This window comes from Macadamia integrifolia, chromosome 10, assembly GCF_013358625.1.
Source record: "Macadamia integrifolia cultivar HAES 741 chromosome 10, SCU_Mint_v3, whole genome shotgun sequence".
Taxonomy (NCBI): domain Eukaryota; kingdom Viridiplantae; phylum Streptophyta; class Magnoliopsida; order Proteales; family Proteaceae; genus Macadamia; species Macadamia integrifolia.
In genome coordinates this window covers 11202062-11221047 of record NC_056566.1, presented here as the reverse complement: position 1 = coordinate 11221047, position 18986 = coordinate 11202062, and the positions used below count along the sequence as shown (strand labels likewise).

The following is an 18986-nucleotide window of genomic DNA, read 5'->3' as shown; positions in this document are numbered from 1 at the left end:
GTGGCCTTAAATAAGCATCATCGACCCTTACCATACTGCCTAGTGGTGTCAATCGATTGGGTTGGGCTGGTTACGGTCAAGCTTGGTCGGGTTGCTCCACTTTAGGACCTTGCACCATGATTGGCCCGTTTAAATGATCGGTCATCATATGTTAGGCATGGTCCCATTTAGGGGAGAAAGTTTGTCCATGGCAACCTGAACTCGCCCTGGCCCGTCTTGAGCCCGAACAAGACTTGGGCCAAGTTTTTTTACCCTAAGGACGAGTTAGGGTTGGGTCGGGCTCGGGTTGAGGCCTCAACCCGGTCCAATCCAACCCGAAATTTAACTCTGAATTATTATATTAGAATTTTGAGCTCTTATTGGTATTTCATTTTTTAATGTATAAGATATAAATGGTAAAAATAGATCAATCAAGGTTAATCCAACCATTGCATAAGCTAATATCAACCCAACCCAACCCGGCTTTGAAAGGGCCAATTAGGGCCGGGCTGGGTTGGAATGAACCCAGCAAGGTTGGGCCTAAACATGAACCCGATAGGGTTGGGTTGGGCCTGGGTTGAATTTTGAAGACCTAGGGTTGGGTTAAGGTTTTAAGAAACCCAGCCCTGATTCACCCCTAGTCCCATTTATATATGGTTGGTCTGGTACCGATCTTTAATCAGGCTAAACGAGCCTTATTCGGGCTTTACATGGGCTAGTGACGCATTTTTCTCTAAATGGGCTATAATCAGGCTCAAAACAGGCTACAACTGAGCATTAAACTATCTTTAAACGTGGCGGGCTTAGTAAACAGGTTGTAAACATGCTCTAAGCAGGCTATAAATGGGCCTTAAACATATCGGACTATTAATCGGGCACTGGTCGAGAAGCACCTTTGCATCGAGAACTACCTATTAATAAACATGTTGGCTGCAACCCAACACGTTTATTAATAGGGTCATGCTAGTTCAGGCTGTAAATTATCGGGCTTGATCGGGCCTTCTGATCCAAGCCTGTAATTGACACCCTCAATATGGAGTGCTCTGTATCCCCACAACCCTATCCATAAGCAATGGGAAAATGTTCTTTGAGCTATCAGGGCAAGGTACAGTAGCACCTTTGTGCCTATCTTACTCATCACATGAAATAACCTTGTTGCCCTCTTATGTACAATACCATTTTGTCACTACTCATTGGTTCACTCTATATGCTTGCCCGCTATGTTGTTTGCTCTCTCTCTCTCTCTCTCTCTCTCTCTCTCTCTCTCTCTCTCTCTCTCTCTCTCTCTCTCACACACACACACACACACACATTATTTAGGCCACCATTGCTAATAATTGATTACATTTTTTACTTTTTAAGTATTTTCATTTTCTTTACATCATTTCATTTTCAACCAACACCATTCACAATTGATACATTAGAAGCTACTGCAAAGTCTAAAAATTGAGCTTCCTCTTTGCTCATTTTCCTAACCCCGCAACCTCCATTTACACCTTCATAGTCTCCACAGTTACTCCCAACATCTCCATTTAGATCAACCCCTATAATAATCATTTACCTTGCACTAAATCATCCAGATTTTCCAAAAATTGGAGCTTACTATTTTCATCTAATCATCGAGTTTTTTTTTATAAGAAAAGAAAACTCCTTTAATGGAGATTAAATGAAATAGTATCATACACAGCATTTGAAATATTGTTCTTCCCAGTCATCCTAGCTATAACTAGTGATGTCAAATTACCTTACATCCCAACCTCAACAATTTCCTATTGATATGCTCAATTGTCTCTGATACTTCTAAAAACTTTTTTGGATTGCCTAATCGTGTTTTTCACAAAGGAAAGTATATCTCATAATGATATTATGTGATGACAGGAAAGCATATTGAAGGAAGCACAAGCGGTCTTTTACTTGGACTAAAACATGCAAGATCACAAAAATGGACCATCAATGAAGTTTGGAGTGATGCAGAGGAGTCGAACAGTTCTTTTTGAAACCTAGTACCACTTCCTGGCCTTTGAGCATCATCCCCATTTTTTTGAATATGTATAATTCTCTCCCTCTTGTCTTATTCCAGCTCAGGCCGAGCAATGACATGGTCCTTTTTGTTAACCAATTAGCTTTTGTAACTATGACCAAGCATTTCCCCCTTTCCATCACTGACGGGGACATTAGATGCAATTTCGTTACTGCAATAATGACAATTTTTCTTTTCTATGAAAACAAAAAAAACACCTATCCTTTTTTACCAACATGAACGGCATTCCCCTTAAAAGATAATCCCTACTGTCTACTAGAAAAGGAAACTTCTCCCACAGCCAGTTTTGTGCTCCCAACTGTAACGAATTCACTACCCCTTCTGCATGATGATAGCATCTTCCATCCCTAATCGTGTTGCATGTGTAAGTCCTTCAAGAATTCCTCGTACTTCTGACTCCTGTGCACTCCCTGCATAATTAACACATAAGGAAGCACAAATACATTGACCTTTCATAAAAAATAACAATCGTCCAACTAACTTGATATTGAGAAGCTTCAAAACTGTTGTTTCACACAATAATGCATTCATCCTTATGTAAGGGAGCATGGTATTTCAGCCAGCTAAATTTTTCTTCCAGGAAAAAAAATAGGATTCACAATGTAAGGTATTGGTTGAACCAGATTTAAATCACCTACCCATCTATTGAGCGGTTTACCTTGTTTTACAAAAGTATTTCTTGCAACTCATATAAAGTACAAAGTAATACTAAAAACTGATAAAAAGAAAGAAAAATCTATTTTGGCAAAAGAAATTATTTGGGTATGGAGTTGAACAAATCCAACAAAGATTCCCCATGAAGGTACTCAGTTCTTAATCCTCAAGTTCTTCTATTTGTAACACGAACATAATGCTCAAGAAAATTACTACATAGATTTGACACTCTTGAAAACCCAGATGGCATCAATTTGACACTGTCGAGAAGCCAAATAGAAACAAAGGATTAGCGCCTAAAAAACAAAACCTATCATGTGCAGACAATATAAATCTATATGCAAAAAAAAATTCACATGCAAAATATATTACCCTTGCAATCCTTGCTTCCCTGTGGAAAAAAAAAATCACTTCACATAATAAATTTGCAATCCCTTTGCAACCAAACAAAACCTTAAGAGTGAAAAGGGTTTTGAAAATAATCCGGAAATGACTTATTAATCATGCTTAAGAGCTCACATTGTGTTACAAGTTTTTGAAGTACAAATGAAATGATAAGATTTCACCTTTGTAGAAAGAATAAGTGCGTAACACCAAAGGCAAAAAAAAATAGGATTACAATTTTTTTTCACCAATCTTGTTTACAACAAGATTTTTCACATCGATCAATGGTAAGGTCTCTAGAAAAGACTCTTTAAATGTATCTTCACTACTTTCTCAATACAACACCATGTAAAATTGAAATATTGGATTGCTATCAAACTTGGAATTCAAGGACAATTTGGAGATGAGTAATGAACAGCACTATAATCCAATATAGTTCTTTCATCCAGAAACTGAAAATGATGAACACTATAATTCAATAAACTTCTTCCAACCAGAAACTAACTTATGGATCAAGGTTTTGTCAATGGTCCCAGATCACCATTAAGACTCTTAATAATAATGGCCAACCAGGCTAAGACTCAATCTAATTAGTTTAGAAACAAGAAGTCATTAGAAACACCTCGAAATGATATCCCCTACATCATCCATAGTAAAGATCCTAAGTCTATCGTTCTTGGCCCTTACAACCATACAAGTACATAGTTTATAGAGTCATCCAGACACACCTGCCAAACTATTGACTTAAAGTACTTAAATAACACATCTATCTTGTTCAAAATGCGAAATATCTCCCAAAGCAATAAACTAGAATTCTTGTTATCAAAAATCAGCATTCTCCATGGAAGTTGTTCGTATCTCTATCTATACCCCAATAACCTTTACTCCTTCAAGCCCTTGGAGAAGTCCCCTGGCCATTGCCTCCAATCTGCTCCTACACCAAAATCAATTACCATGATGAAAGTAAAGCAATTATGGAATACAACAAGGGAAGCACATCCAGCAACAGCAGCACTTTTGGGGAAAGACTCTATCAATCATTAGCAGAGCGTGATCCTCGGACAAAGAAGACCTCAAAGAAGACAGAATCAGAAATGAATCAAGCATCAATGGAGTAGGTAACTGCACTATTGAACTGCTAGAATTCACCAGATCATAAAATTTAAGATCAACAATCCAATGAGAAACATTGGTTAAAATAACAAAAATATTTGGTTTCGACTTCCGAAATGCCACCTGATTGCTGTGATCCCAAGTAAAATATGAAGTGGTAAACATAACACCAAAGAACCATTTACGATCTGTCATAGAATGAAGATCATCAAAAAAAGAGGAAAAAAGGCCACAACCGGTCAGGACTGGTTTTAAAACCTTGTTCCTGCTATCTACATCACCCTCTATACTATGCCAGCTTGTAGGAGATTCAGGTGTGCATACAGTAATAATTGTAACACCACAGTAGACATCACTTCAGCAAATTAAACATCAGTTCTAAAAAAAGATAAAGTTCCTCATAACAATAGACAACAGAAAGTCATCGGGTTAAGCGATTCTACTATCTTCATGAATCCATTCAGCATCAAAGTTCGGATCCTCAACCGCTGTTTTCAGTTCTATTTGCTTGGTTTCTCATTGTTGCTTACCCCTTTGCTCCATCAGTCCCTAAGAGAAATGAGAGACTAAGATTTTGAAAGTCATAAAGTGAAATATGTCAAGAAGATGGATAATTTTATGCCTACATCACTATATAAAGTGAATTAGAGGATGCTTGATCCAACCTCTACTTATAGGAATAGAAGATCAAAGCATGCAGAACAACCCCTACTGTCTAAATCTCTTGAATGAGTAAATAAAAAAAATCCTACTCCCTACCCCTCTCCCCCTCCCCCAACCAAAAAGAAGGGGTCATGCCCAAGTCACACTTTCAGACAATCAAACCATCTATAATAATCAGAAAATCAATCATATTGAAGTTATGCCACTTCATTGAGGCTATGTTTGGTTGCATGGGGAATTAAAGGGACGGGAAGTGAAGTTTTCATTCTTAAAAAAGAAATATATGTAATCATTACCCCATGTGATTATATCATTACTTCATATCATTCCATATTTGGTTATAAAATTTCATTTTACTTTACATCTAAAAACCCTTTGCTATAATATGTAAAATAAAAATTACATATAAAATGTATCATTACAAAATATGGTTAAAAAAATCAAGTAGTTTATATAATCACATTGAATCACATGGGGTAATGATTATAAACATTCTTTTTTTAAGTATGAAAATTTCACTTCCCTTCCCTTTAAATTCCCCTTGCAAACAAACGGAGCCTGAAGGAAAAAAAAAAAAAAAGATCTCAATATCCATTTCCAATAGTATTACCAGAAAGGAGGGTGGAAGAAAAAACTCCATTACCAATAATTCCAAATCAATGAAAATATAGCTATGTATAATAGATTGAGAAAAAAAAATATCATGAACATGTAGATAAAGGATAAGAAAAGATAGATTTGGTGTTACCTCTTTCTCCTAATTTCTTAACTTCATTGCCACATACACTTGCTGAGGTTCCTCAATACCATTTTTAGACTCAAGCGAAACAAGACTCTCAGCATAAGCACCCAATATAAACAAAGCAAGATAACCTAGAATTGCAGCTTCCCTAAACATATTATTTTCTGGGTTGTAGACAAGTAGGTTTTTGTGAATCCTCTCCAGCAGTAGAACTTCACCATTCTTCGAAAACCCAAACGGCAGAGAGAATTGTAAAACCCTATATTGTCTTTGTAGCCCAAATTTAAACTGTTTAGTCCAAGATTCCTGAATCCCATACTCCTTCATAACAAATATCTCCATATTTTCACCAACACAATAAAGTACAGAGAGGCATCCTCGGATTACACCCAAATGAATTTCAGAACAGAGGCAGAATAGGTGCCCATTGCAGTCCTTCATGGGCCATTGAACCTCCCGGAACTCTTCAAACCTAACATCAAAGGAAATGATGGTTTTTTTCAAAACGAGAACCCCTTTTCTTTGCCACCCAATGAGGAACACCACCCACAACAGTCGCTAACGAACTACTAGTAATGAAAAAAGGGACATTCTCCAGCCTTCTCCACAATCAGTACTTAATGTGCAAATCATGACTTCAGTTCGAGGAGTAGACAAATCTGATTCATTATAGCAAATCTCGACAATCCTTATCACCTTGTATTCATTAGCCTTCGGATCATAACCAAATCCCCAACAGTTAGAAATAGGATCATAAAATTTAACTGGAATATCTGGCAATTGCTTGAACTCTCTAGTAGAAGAATTCCACAAAAATACATTATTCTGATTAACGCAGTACAACAATCCATTGCAAGAACCAACTATTCTGAAACTTGGCAACTGAATTTCGTTAAGCTTTACAGCCCTATTCTCATCATCACATACATCATAATCTATGGAGTAAAAATCGATTTGATCCCTTGAAATGATGAGACTGATGTTATTATCATTTGATCGTCTGAGATGCATCTCAACAAAACTTGGTTCACTAATCAATTTGCGCCAGGATTTACAAACACACCTTGATATAGCCAAATTGACCTCTCGATGGGGGCGATGACACGTGTCGCCTCTGAGACACGTGTCCTCCGCCGGACGAAGGTTCCAAGAAATCACTCACGCTCAAGCACGCTCAATCACTGAGGCACGCTCACAAAATCATGCGGGATCACGTCGTCTGCATGAAGGGAATATTCCCCCCCAGAAGGATGGACGTATTCGAGTGGGACTCTAAGAGGGAAGAAGGTGGACCCGAGAAGGACGCGGGGAAGGAAAGGGAAAACCCTAAACCCTATGAGCTATATAAGGGGGGCCGAGAAGAAGGAAGAAGGTAAGCTCTGATACTCTCACCATTACTCCCTTATTGAACTGTGCGGCCAACCCTGACTTGAGCGTCGGAGGACTAACCCCGAACAAAGCTCCGGGCCTCCGTCGTCTGTGTTTGTGTAGATTCGACTAGCGGGGTTTTTTTACAGCAACAGATTGGCGCCGTCTGTGGGAATCGACGGTAATGGTGGGGAGAACCTACAACCGAAAGAGGACAAGAGCAACGTCCAACATAGACATGGGGGAAGAACCTTCAGGGGAGCTTCCTCCCTCGGTGGAGATAGGACGAGAAAGGGGCCATGACGATCGGGAAGTGTCCGTCAGATACCAGCGTTCGGCTGGATATTCAGTACGTGAAGGCAGTGACCATCAGCCTCCTGCAGCCCAGGAGTACGTGACGAGGCAGCAGTTCGAAGACCTCCAGGACAAATATAACCGGATGGCCGAGACTATAAGGGAGGTCTCCAAAGCTATCTCCCATAGGACCGGCGGAGCACCCCCAGGTCCCCACGTCCAATTTGAGAGAGCTCGAGATGAAGACCGAAGCAGTACAAGATCGACAAGGGCCGATCGTGACCCTCGAAGCCGAGCAAGGGAGAGTCTCGCACCCCGAAGTAGGACGCGACGCGCCGCCAGAGACCCACATGGGGATCCGCACCAAGGAGACAGACAGAGGTCCGAGGACTCGGGATTAAAGAGGATGATCCTAGACCTGAAGGACGAGATCAGAAAGGTGGCAGAAAACCAGACGGGAAACCGCGAGCCCGACCTCACCAATGACACGGCCTTAGCTAATGAGGTCATGAGGGACCCGCTCCCGGTCGGCTTTCGTCTGCCCAAGTATGACACTTATGACGGATCAGGGGACCCCATCGATCACCTGGAAGGCTTTAAGGTCGCCATGCAATTCCATCGGGTCTCGGAAAATATCATGTGTCGTGCCCTTCCATTGACGTTCAGAGGAGCGGCAAGGTTGTGGTACAACCGACTGCCGACGAAGTCGATCCACAGCTTCAGCGACCTGAGTTACTTCTTCGTGAAGGGATTCTCTAGTAGCCAGCCTCTCCAGAAGACTACGTTGAACCTAACCAACGTCAAACAGCAAGAAGGGGAATCGCTGCGGAACTACATGAAGCGATTCCAACAAGAAAATATCACAATCAGAGGCCTAGACCCGAAGGAGGAGTTCACGGCCCTGTTAGGAGGCGTCAAGGACAAGGAGTTGAAGAGGTCCCTGGTGAAGCATACACCTAGGAACCTGACCGAGCTGAGGGCACGATACGATAAGTACATCCAGATGGAAGAAACCCTCCAGGCCGATGAAGAAGCCGAAAGGAAGGCGGCGAGGAAGAGGCCCTCAAGGGTTGATGATAAACCCGTCGAAGAAGGAAAAAGACGAAAGTCCGAGCGCATCCACCAAGGAAGTTTGAGAAGTACGCACCCCTGAACCGAAGGCAAACAGAGGTGTTAATACAGATAAAAGATTCCCCAGATGCCAGAGCCATGAAGTGGCCAGGAAAGATGGGGCGACACCCCGAGAGGCGCAATGTGGACAAATATTGCCACTTCCACAGAGACCATGACCATGATACCGAGGACTGTTGGCATCTCAAGGGGGAGATAGAAGGAATGATCAGAAGGGGATACCTGGGCAGATTCGTAGACCGGGAAAAAGAGGTGGCTCCAGATGGCAATGGCCGGAGGGATAACCGTCGGAGAGATGGCGGAGGTCGTTATGAGAGAAGGGGGCTCGCCCGCAGAGGCAATCAAGAACAGCGAAGGAACCAGACACCCGAGGAAGATGAGCGTCGCCCCCGAGAGGAGAATAAGAGTCCGACCAGAGTTATAGCGACCATCTGTGGAGGCCCAGCCGCTGGAGAGAGTTTGGTCTCTGCCAGGAAGGCGAAGGCCTACGCGAGGAGCGTACATGTGGCAGAATGGCCGAACAAAAAGGCGAAGATGGGAACGGTTATCTCCTTCTCAGATGATGACCTGGAAGGGGTACAGACCCCGCATGACGATGCCTTGGTTATCACCATGACCATAGCGGATTGCAAAGTGAAGAGGATCTTAGTGGATAACGGCAGTTCAGCTATATCCTGTTCCTTGAAGCTTTCCGGAAGATGGGCCTAGACGAGGGAAAATTAAAGAAGGTCGAACACCCGCTGCAGGGATTCTCCGGTGTCCCAGTGAAGGTGGAAGGGTCGATTGAGTTGCCGGTAAGAGCTGGCACCGGAGATCGCCAGGCAACGGTCATGATCAACTTCCTGGTGGTGAGCATTACATCGGCGTACAATGTCATACTAGGAAGGGTCGGGTTGAACCTGTTAAAGGCTGTCATCTCCACTCCCCATCTCAAAATGAAATTCCCTACCAAGAATGGTGTCGGGGAGTGTCGGGGCGATCAGGAGACATCCCGGAGGTGTTACGCCACAGCTCTATGGGGAAAAGAAAAGGCAGGCGAGGCGCTCCCGATAGAGGATCTACGAGATGATACCAATTATCAATGGGGGGAGCCGGCCAAAGATTTAGTACAAGTTGAAGCTGAAGAAGGGGATGACACTCGACAATTTCAAATTGGGGCTACCATGCCAAGGTTGCAGCGAGAAAGACTCGTCTCATTCCTACGGAACAACGCTGACGTATTCGCCTGGTCAGCTTCGGATATGCCCGGGATAGATCGAGAGGTGATAGAGCATCATCTGAATGTTAGCCCAATGAAGAAGTCGGTGAAGCAGAAGAAGAGGACGTTTGCCCCCGAAAGATAGAAGAAAATAGACTAGGAAGTAGAGAAGCTATTGAAGGCCCAGTTCATCCGCGAGATCCAGTACCCGGAGCGGATATCTAACGTGGTAATGGTCCCGAAGGCAAACTGGAAGTGGAGGATCTACATCGACTTCACTGACCTGAATAAGGCCTGCCCGAAGGACGCATACCCCCTGCCGAAGATAGACCTCCTCATCGACGCCACGGCGGGATACGAGGCGCTGAGTTTCATGGATGCATACTCGGGGTATAACCAAATCAAAATGTCCGAGGCTGATGTCCCAAAAACATCCTTCATAACCGAGGGTGGGCTATACTGTTATGAGGTCATGCCTTTTGGACTAATGAACGCAGGGGCCACCTATCAAAGGTTGGTAAATAAAATTTTTAAAGGGATGATCGGCAAAACCATGGAAGTATATGTGGACGACATGCTCGTAAAAAGCCTGAAGGCGGAAAGACACATCCAAGACTTGGAAGAGGCGTTCCAGGTGTTGAGACGGTACGGCATGAAGCTGAACCCAACAAAATGTGCATTCAGAGTAGCCTCGGGAAAGTTCCTCGGCTTCATCGTCTCGGAGAGAGGAATTGAAGCCAACCCAGTCAAGATACAAGCCATTCGGGACATGAGGTCACCCCAGAACGTGAAACAAGTCCAGGAGCTGACGGGTCAGGTCGTCGCCCTCGGAAGATTCATGTCTCGGTCTGCAGATAGGTGCCTCCCCTTCTTCAAAGCGCTGAAAGGGACCAAAAAGTTCGAGTGGACGGAGGAGTGCGAAAAGTCTTTTGAACAATTGAAGGAATACTTGGCCGCACCCCCTCTGCTGACAAAGCCGAACATCGGGGATGCCTTGCAGTTGTACCTTGTTGTATCGGCAGTTGCTGTAAGCGCCGTACTGACGAAAGAGGAAGGAAGGCAACAACGGCCAATATACTACGTCAGCCGAACCCTTCTAGATGCCGAGACAAGGTACCGAAAGGCGGAGAAAGTGGCGTACGCCCTCGTGACGGCGGCAAGAAAGCTGAGACCATATTTTCAGTCACATACGGTATGCGTACTCACCGACCAGCCCTTGAAGAAGATACTGCAGCGACCAGATATGTCCGGTCGCCTGGTAAATTGGGCCATAGAGTTGGGAGAGTTTGACATCCAGTACAAGCCGAGAACCGCAATTAAAGCACAGGCCCTCGCAGACTTCATAGCGGAGACAACGATCCCCGATGACCCACAGGAATCTGCCGAGGAACGAGGAGATGAGGCTTGGACACTGTACATGGATGGGGCTTCCAACAGTGATGGAAGCGGCGCAGGAATCGTGTTGGTTAGCCCCGAGGGTTTCAAAGTAGAATACGCCCTACGGTTCGACTTCGACGCCTCCAACAACGAAGCGGAATACGAAGCGATAATAGCCAGGATTAATCTGGCTTGGGCTTTGATGGTGAAGGAACTGGTAGTACATAGCGACTCCCAACTCGTGGTGCGGCAAGTGAATGGTGAATACGAGGCCAAAGAGCAAAGGATGGCCGAATACTTGAACACGGTGCGAGACAGGTCAGCGGCTTTCAAGGAATTTGAGGTAAAGCAGGTGTCACGAGAAGAGAATGCTAGCGCAGACGCACTATCACAGCTGGCCACCTCCGACTTCGCAGAACTTGGACGAGCGGTGTATTTTGAAGTACTACCACAGCCAAGCATCAAAAAAACCTGCGAGGTGTTACCCATAGGTGAAAACGGCCAAAGCTGGATGGACGCCATAACAGAATACCTCAAAGAGGGAAAGCTCCCAGAGAATAGGGACGAAGCAAGAAAAGTAAGAATGAGGTCAGCGTGCTTCTTCCTGAAGGACGACACGCTATACAAGATAGGGTTCACCTCGCCATACCTCAAGTGCCTGGATTCTTCCGATGGCGAGTACGCACTCCGGGAAGTGCATTAAGGGATATGTGGCCAACACCTTGGAGCCCGGGCCCTGGCGCATAAAGTACTAAGGCAGGGCCTGTACTGGCCGACAATGAGGAAGGACGCAGAATCACTGGTCAGGAAATGTGTCAAATGCCAAATGTTCGCCCCCGTGCCTAGGCTACATTCTACCGAGCTCTCGTCCTTATCTAGCCCAGTACCGTTCGCCATGTGGGGGATGGACATCCTAGGCCCGTTCCCCCTGGCCACAAGACAAAGGAAGTTTTCCGTGGTGGCAGTCGACTACTTCACGAAGTGGGCGGAAGCCGAAGCCCTAGCGACGATAACTGAAAAGAACATAAGGGACTTCTTCCAAAGGACGGTAGTATACAGATTTGGAATCCCCCAGGTTGTGGTAACGGACAATGGAACTCAGTTTGCCAATCCAACCTTTGACGCGTTCTGTGAGGCCCTCGGCATCAACCATAGGAAAACCTCCGTCGGGTATCCACCGACCAACGGGCAAACAGAAGTAACCAACCGTACACTACTCCAAGGGATAAAAAAGAGGTTAGATGATGCCAAAGGACTTTGGGCAGACGAGTTGCACCACATTCTCTGGGCTTACCGCACTACTGAGAGGTTAGCTACCGGAGAAACACCCTTCATGTTAACATACGGCACTGAAGCTGTACTCCCAGTAGAGATAGGGGCCATTACCCATCGGATTCGGTACTACAACGAAGATGAAAACGGCGGAGGGCTCCGGGCGAATCTAGACCTCTTGGCAGAAACCAGAGAGGCTTCGCAAGAAAGGATCGCCGCCTACCAGCAGAGGGTCATGAGGCACTACAACACCAAAGTTCGGAAGAACGAGTTCAGGAAGGGCGACCTTGTCCTGAGAAGGGCGGAAGTGTCGGACCCAAGACATCAAGGGAAGCTAGATCCAAACTGGGAAGGTCCCTACAGAGTCTCGAGGGTAATACGACCAGGGTCCCATCACCTATAGACTACAGGGGGAGGAAGGGTACCCCGATCGTGGAACTCTCAGAATTTAAGAAAATTCCACCAGTAGTGAAGTGGCGGGCACGCATTCGTCGTTTGTAGTTCTTTGCAATTATCGCCCTTGTGCACCTTTAAGTTGTAATTCATCCTAAAATCCGGAAGATTTCATTCATGGATAATACGAGAGCTGGTTTACGGCAATTGAGACATTCTCCAGGCTGATAACCTTTAACCCTGCTGAACGGATGACTGAAGGTCCACACCTCGGTCGAGGCACAAACAAGGCTGGGCTGACCTGGCCGAGTCCCCCCGTCGGTTGGGAGTTCGGCCAAAGCCGAACGGACCTGACCAAAGGTCACCGTCGACCTAAGACCTGACTCGGGGTCGAGGGAACTTACCAAAGGAGCAGACCCTTCGGCTGGAGCCGAGGGTGCACACTTGGTAAAAATTGCTTGGTGATTGCAGGGTCGGCCTCCGTCTGACTATCGAAGGGTCGGCCTTCGGCCAAGACCTAGATCCATGCGTCTGACAGACCCTTCAGCTGGAGCCGAGAGGGAAAACACTTGGTAAAAATTGCTTGGTGATTGCAGGGTCGGCCTCCGTCTGACTATCGAAGGGTCGGCCTTCGGCCAAGACCTAGATCCATGCGTCTGACAGACCCTTCAGCTGGAGCCGAGAGGGAAAACACTTGGTAAAAATTGCTTGGTGATTGCAGGGTCGGCCTCCGTCTGACTATCGAAGGGTCGGCCTTCGGCCAAGACCTAGATCCATGCATCTGACAGACCCTTCGGCTGGATCCATGGGCCATGCGCCTAAGAAGGTCAACTAGGGTTTCGTCCCTTTGCACCTATCTACGAATTAAAGACAACATTAAAGGGACAGAAGAGATGAAAAAAGACTTCTGCATTCATAAAGCCCGAAGGCAAGGATTACATTAAAAGCCCGAAGGCTAATTACATAAGGCATAATGCCCGAAGCTACAAGAAGCCCGAAGGCTGGTTACATAACAAAAGGGGGGGTGGTCTGAGCTAAGGCCCGAGGTGATCTCAAGGGGCGTCCGTCGGGTTCGTGGCCTCGTCTTCGGCTGGGAGGGTCTCCTGATCCGAACCTCCATGGCCGAGAGTCTGGGGGACTTCTCGATGCAGCTGGACCTCACCTTCCTCGCTGCAGCCTCCGCCATCGGCATCGGCAACCTCGGTGGCCAATGGGGCAGCCTCCACATCGTCGTCCTCAAAGATGAGGCCGCTATCCTCAAAGGAGACCCCAGGGTAGCGCTCGAGGACCCAATCTCGGACCTCGGTGGCGCCCATTGTGTACCTCGGGGCGATGGCGCGTTTTATCTCCTCCTTGAAGTCCTCGGAGGACCGATACTCCTCGACCCCTCGGGCCATGGCTTCCTGAATTTGGGCCTTCACCTGCGACTTCAGCTCCGAGAGCTTCCGATCGCACTCTCGGCCCTCGAAGACTAGTTCTTTCTCCAAGTGCTCCACCTTCTCGAGGAGGAGGGTGCGCTCGTTGTCCAGGGAGACCTTCTCCCTCTCGGCGACCTCAAGGTCTCGGCACATAGCCTCGGCTCGAGCCGCCAGCTGACCCATCTGATTCTGAGCCTGCACGAAATACCGAAGGTCAGAATGCAAAAAGAAAAAAGAACAGTAGAAGAAGAAGGTAGGGGGACTGAAGCTTACCCCCGCCATGAAGATGCATGCGGACGTGATCATCGCCGCCGTCCCTTGCTTCTGGGCCTCGGTGGCATCTCGGGGAAGACTCCCCTTCATCACCAACTCTCGGGGGACCCGTCCGACGGCCAGCGTGTCGTCTTCCTTCACTGACCATTGGGGGACGAACCCCACCTCAGCCCTCGTCGTCGCAACCCTCGGGCCTCGGGAGACAGCGACAGGGGAGGGGTCTTGAGCAGGCCCGTCTCGGCCTGGAGCTGCGAGGGCCTGGACAGCCTCGGAACTCGGCCCTTCGACTCTGGGCCTCTTCTTCGGGGTCTCAGAGGACGGTCCCTTCTTCTCCTTCCGCTTTGGCCTCGGCTATTGTTGGGCGTCACGTGCCTTGGCCTCCTTGATCTGTGCCTGCCTCGCCGCGGCGGCGGCCTTAGCCTCGGCCCTGGTGACTTGCACTGCAAGAAGAAGCAAGGGAATTAGCACAAAGAACCGACACTCAAAGGAAGCAGACGGGGGCTAGCCTAACTCACCCGGGCTAAGCCCAAACTTGAAGAGTATGGCGTTGGACTTGAGGCAGTCGGCCTCGACTGGAGAACAGCCTTCTTGCCGCCTCGCCATTGCCAACGACTCCGCGTCTGCCCGGAATAGGGCAGGGGCGGAGTTCACATCCCTAAGGTCCGGGATATCCCAGACCGTGCCGAAGGGCACCCCCTCGGTCGACTTCACGAAGAAAAACTTTTCCTTCCATCCGTGGATGGAAGTCGGGTAACCCTTCAGGAGTCGAAGGTCCTTTCGGGGGCAAAAATAATACCAACCCGTAAGCCCCTTGCAGGTCTGAAGAAGGAAACAGTTGATGAAGAGGGGAAGGGAGAGGGGCCTCTTGTGCCGTACGAAGAAGATGACGAAGCTTAACGCTTGTCGCCACCCGTTCGGCGTTAGCTGGGTCGAGCATACCCCATAGTGCCGAAACACTTTGGTAAAGAAGGGGTGGAGGGGCAGCCGAAGACCGGCCTTGAAGGCCTCCTTGTACAAGCACAGCTCCTCAGAGTTCCGATGGCTGGCTCGGTCGGAGGGTCTGGGCAGACGGAGCTCGAAAGCGTCCGAAACACCGAAGGAGGCCCTCAGCTCCTCCAGTTCTGGTTCGTCCATTGTAGAGACGATGTTGAAAGCCTCCACTTCTAGGGGATCCTAGGTCTGGGCTTGGGAATCGAGCAACCTCTCCCTGAACCCATCGCCGTTGGAGCCACCCCTGGACCCCGACGGTGAGGCCGCGGACGATGAGTCACAGGAGGAGGGAGAGTCGGTGGAATCCGAGGACATCCCTCAGACTTCCCCAGGACTCTTATGCCTACGTTTCGGTCTTGACCTCTCACGGGACGACGGGCTGTAGCCCGACGAGGAAGACATCACTTACTTGTGGGTGTTGCTAAACTAAGGGAAGATGAAGGCGAAGGTTCAAAGGGACACCGAGGCCGAAGGTGAGCTCTCCGAAGGGAAAAGAAAAATGCCCCACAAATGGCCCCCCCACACTATATAGATGGGGGAAAGGCGGTACGACTTCCCGAGCATTAATGGCACCGCCACGTCAGGATACGAAGCCTCGAGGTTTGCGTCTGAACGGACCTAATCGAGGGTCCCTCCTTTAGATGGGAGTTCGGCCAAAGCCGAACGGACCTGACCGAGGGTCCCTCCTTCGGTGGGGAGTTCGGCCAAAGTCGAACGGACCTGACCGAGGGTCCTTCCTTTCGGTTAGGAGTTCGGCCAAAGCCGAACGGACCTGACCGAGGGTCCCCCCTTCGGTTGGGAGTTCGGTCAAAGCCGAACGGACGGCCAAAGCCGAACGGACCTGACCGAGGGTCCCTCCTTTCGGTTGGGAGTTCGGCCAAAGCCGAACGGACCTGACCGAGGGTCCCTCCTTCGGTGGGGAGTTTGGCCAAAGCCGAACGGACCTGACCGAGGGTCCCCCTTCGGTTGGGAGTTCGGCCAAAGCCGAACGGATCTGACCGAGGGTCCCACCTTCGGTTGGGAGTTCGGCCAAAGCCGAACGGACCTGACCGAGGGTCCCTCCTTCGGATGGGAGTTCGGCCAAAGCCGAACAGACCTGACCGAGGGTCCCTCCTTCGGTTGGGAGTTCGGCCAAAGCCGAACGAACCTGACCGAGGGTCCTCGCCTCCGCAAGGGGCTCGGTAAGGCCGATCCGAATCGACCGAAGGTCTTTCTCTCGGTCGACCCCAAGCCTCGGTCGCTAGTAATGCCAAGGCCGAAGGAACAAGTCAACCAAAAAACAAAAAAAGGAAGAAGATGTTGGTTACTCCCACAGGAAGAAGCTCCTAGTGGGAGTAAGGGGGCTCCTGATATAGCCAAATTGACCTCTCGGTGGGGGCGACGACACGTGTCGCCTCTGAGACACGTGTCCTCCGCCGGACGAAGGTTCCAAGAAATCACTCACGCTCAAGCACGCTCAATCACTGAGGCACGCTCACAAAATCACGCGGGATCACGTCGTCTGCATGAAGGGAATATTCCCCCCAGAAGGATGGACGTATTCGAGTGGGACTCTAAGATGGAAGAAGGTGGACCCGAGAAGGACCCGGGGAAGGAAAGGGAAAACCTTAAACCCTATGAGCTATATAAGGGGGGCCGAGAAGAAGGAAGAAGGTAAGCTCTGATACCCTCACCATTACTCCCTTATTGAACTGTGCGGCTGACCCTGACTTGAGCGTCGGAGGACTAACCCCGGGACAATGCTCCGGGCCTCCGTCGTCTGTGTTTGTGTAGGTTCGACTAGCGGGGTTTTTTGGCAACAACACACCTCAAACGTAGAAGACACTGGACGGAAAGTCTGTAAAGTATGAACATGATTACCTCCAGCGGGAGATTCGGCACTGTCGTACTCTCTTCCCTTGTTTACTCCATCTGCAACTTCCCTTCCCCCAATCCAATGTATTGAATTCAAACCCAGAATGTCTCAGATTGTGCAGCTTAAGTCAAGGCTGGTCACTGTGACTCACTGGTGCCAAGAAACCCTAAGATACAACTCTTATCACTGCGCAAGCATTCAAGTTCTAACCTTCTATTTTTCCGTCTTTTCTGTTAGCCAAAAATATTTATATATATTCTACCAAAAAAATTTCTCCATTCCATTCTAAAAACAAACAAAATAGAAAATATGACTTTTTTTAAGAAAATTATCTTGTCCCAATTACCACCTCTATTTTTTAACTTTATATGATATATTACCTTAATTTTCTCAAAATATCTAATTTGTACCTGTTTTGCAATAAAAAATGACTCTTAAATCCATACCGTTAAGAGTAAAACCATTAAGTGATGACATGATGTGATTGCTATTTTCTAAACGGAAAGTGTAACTTTCCATGAAACCCCCCCCCCCCAAAACATTGAGTTGCAGGTTTAGGGTCTCTCTCTCTCTCTCACACACGATGTTAATTAATGGCAACCTTGTAGAGCTCAAACGGAAGATTAAAAGCCGTTACATCCTCTTAACATCACTGAACATGTGTGGACAGGATACGGAATGAGAGGTTTGGTTTAGGTTCAAGCTCTTCCAATGGCAACTGCACTCACTACAACCCCTCATGCCTTGCAAAAACGACATTCGCCCTCGATTTCACACTTGAAACACATCCAATGCAAAGGCCTGTATTTTTTATTAATTGAGTTTTCTCTACTTTATAAGAAGATACAAAGAAGATAAATTGGGTTTTGATTTCCCCAGCAAAACAATGATGTTGTTGTTGCTTCTGCCGATCCACATTTTCTTCCTAGCTGCTATTTTCTGAAACCTATGTCTACTTATGTGGTTCCTTTTATACCTTCAACCCTTTCGGTGGTGTCCTGCAAAGAAAATACCAACTTCACCTTCCATTTGTTTAAGGAGCTAATGGGTCACCAATTGTTGCATTCTAATGGGAAAACTCTGTGTGTTGGAGATGGGTCGGCCTCGGATGTCTCGACATTGCAGAACTTGCTTCTTTGATGCCCTTGCGGCTGACTGGAACCCATTTTTCTCTCTTTCAAGGAAAAGGCTCATTTATAGGCTCAAATTTCAGGACCACTATTTCAATTTTGTTTTCTCTAGAGCTCTTGATAGGGTGTCCGTCCCTGCTCTTCTTGTGCTTGAGATTGAGCGAATCTTGAGACTGGGGGTTATTGGAACTATGCTTGTGCGTGTTAGTGGTTCTAACCCAAGTAGCTTGATAAAGTCTACTACTCTTGTTTCATTATTACCCCCACTTCATGGATATCTATTCTAGGAAGCGGTTGATTTACATGATCATATTCAAAGAGAAAGAGCAAGAGATCATAGAGGATGGGTTAGACAAGGCACATAATGTGTGTCGGTTGTTCAAAAAAATGTCTGTGAGAAATGTGACCTTCGTGTTAAATCCGTAGAAGGAGAAACAAAGAAGATGAAGGACACAACAAGATCAAAAGGGTATTTTTCAGTTCTAAGCTAACAACATCATGTTTTAGGGATACGGTTGATATTATAAGAAAATTAGGGTGATATGTCATATAAAGTTTAAAACTGGGGGTGGTAAAAGACAATTTTTCTTTTTTTATTATTATTATTTTGTGCTAAAGGGTGTTAAATATTTTTTAATTTTTTTGCTATTCTATTCACCCGAGTGTCATTGGTCAATAATCAACCCTACTAGGCGCAAATAGGGCAAAGGA

General features: G+C 46.9%; 1 long non-coding RNA gene across 1 annotated transcript; it reads right to left on the bottom strand.

Annotated features, from left to right (window-relative positions):
* Positions 1-3517: 3517 nt before the first annotated feature.
* LOC122091204 lies at positions 3518-17344 on the bottom strand. Its single transcript, XR_006143845.1, has 3 exons — positions 17098-17344; positions 5583-6639; positions 3518-4720 (listed from the first exon to the last, which is right to left on the bottom strand). It is a non-coding gene; the product is annotated as an uncharacterized LOC122091204 (long non-coding RNA).
* Positions 17345-18986: the final 1642 nt, after the last annotated feature.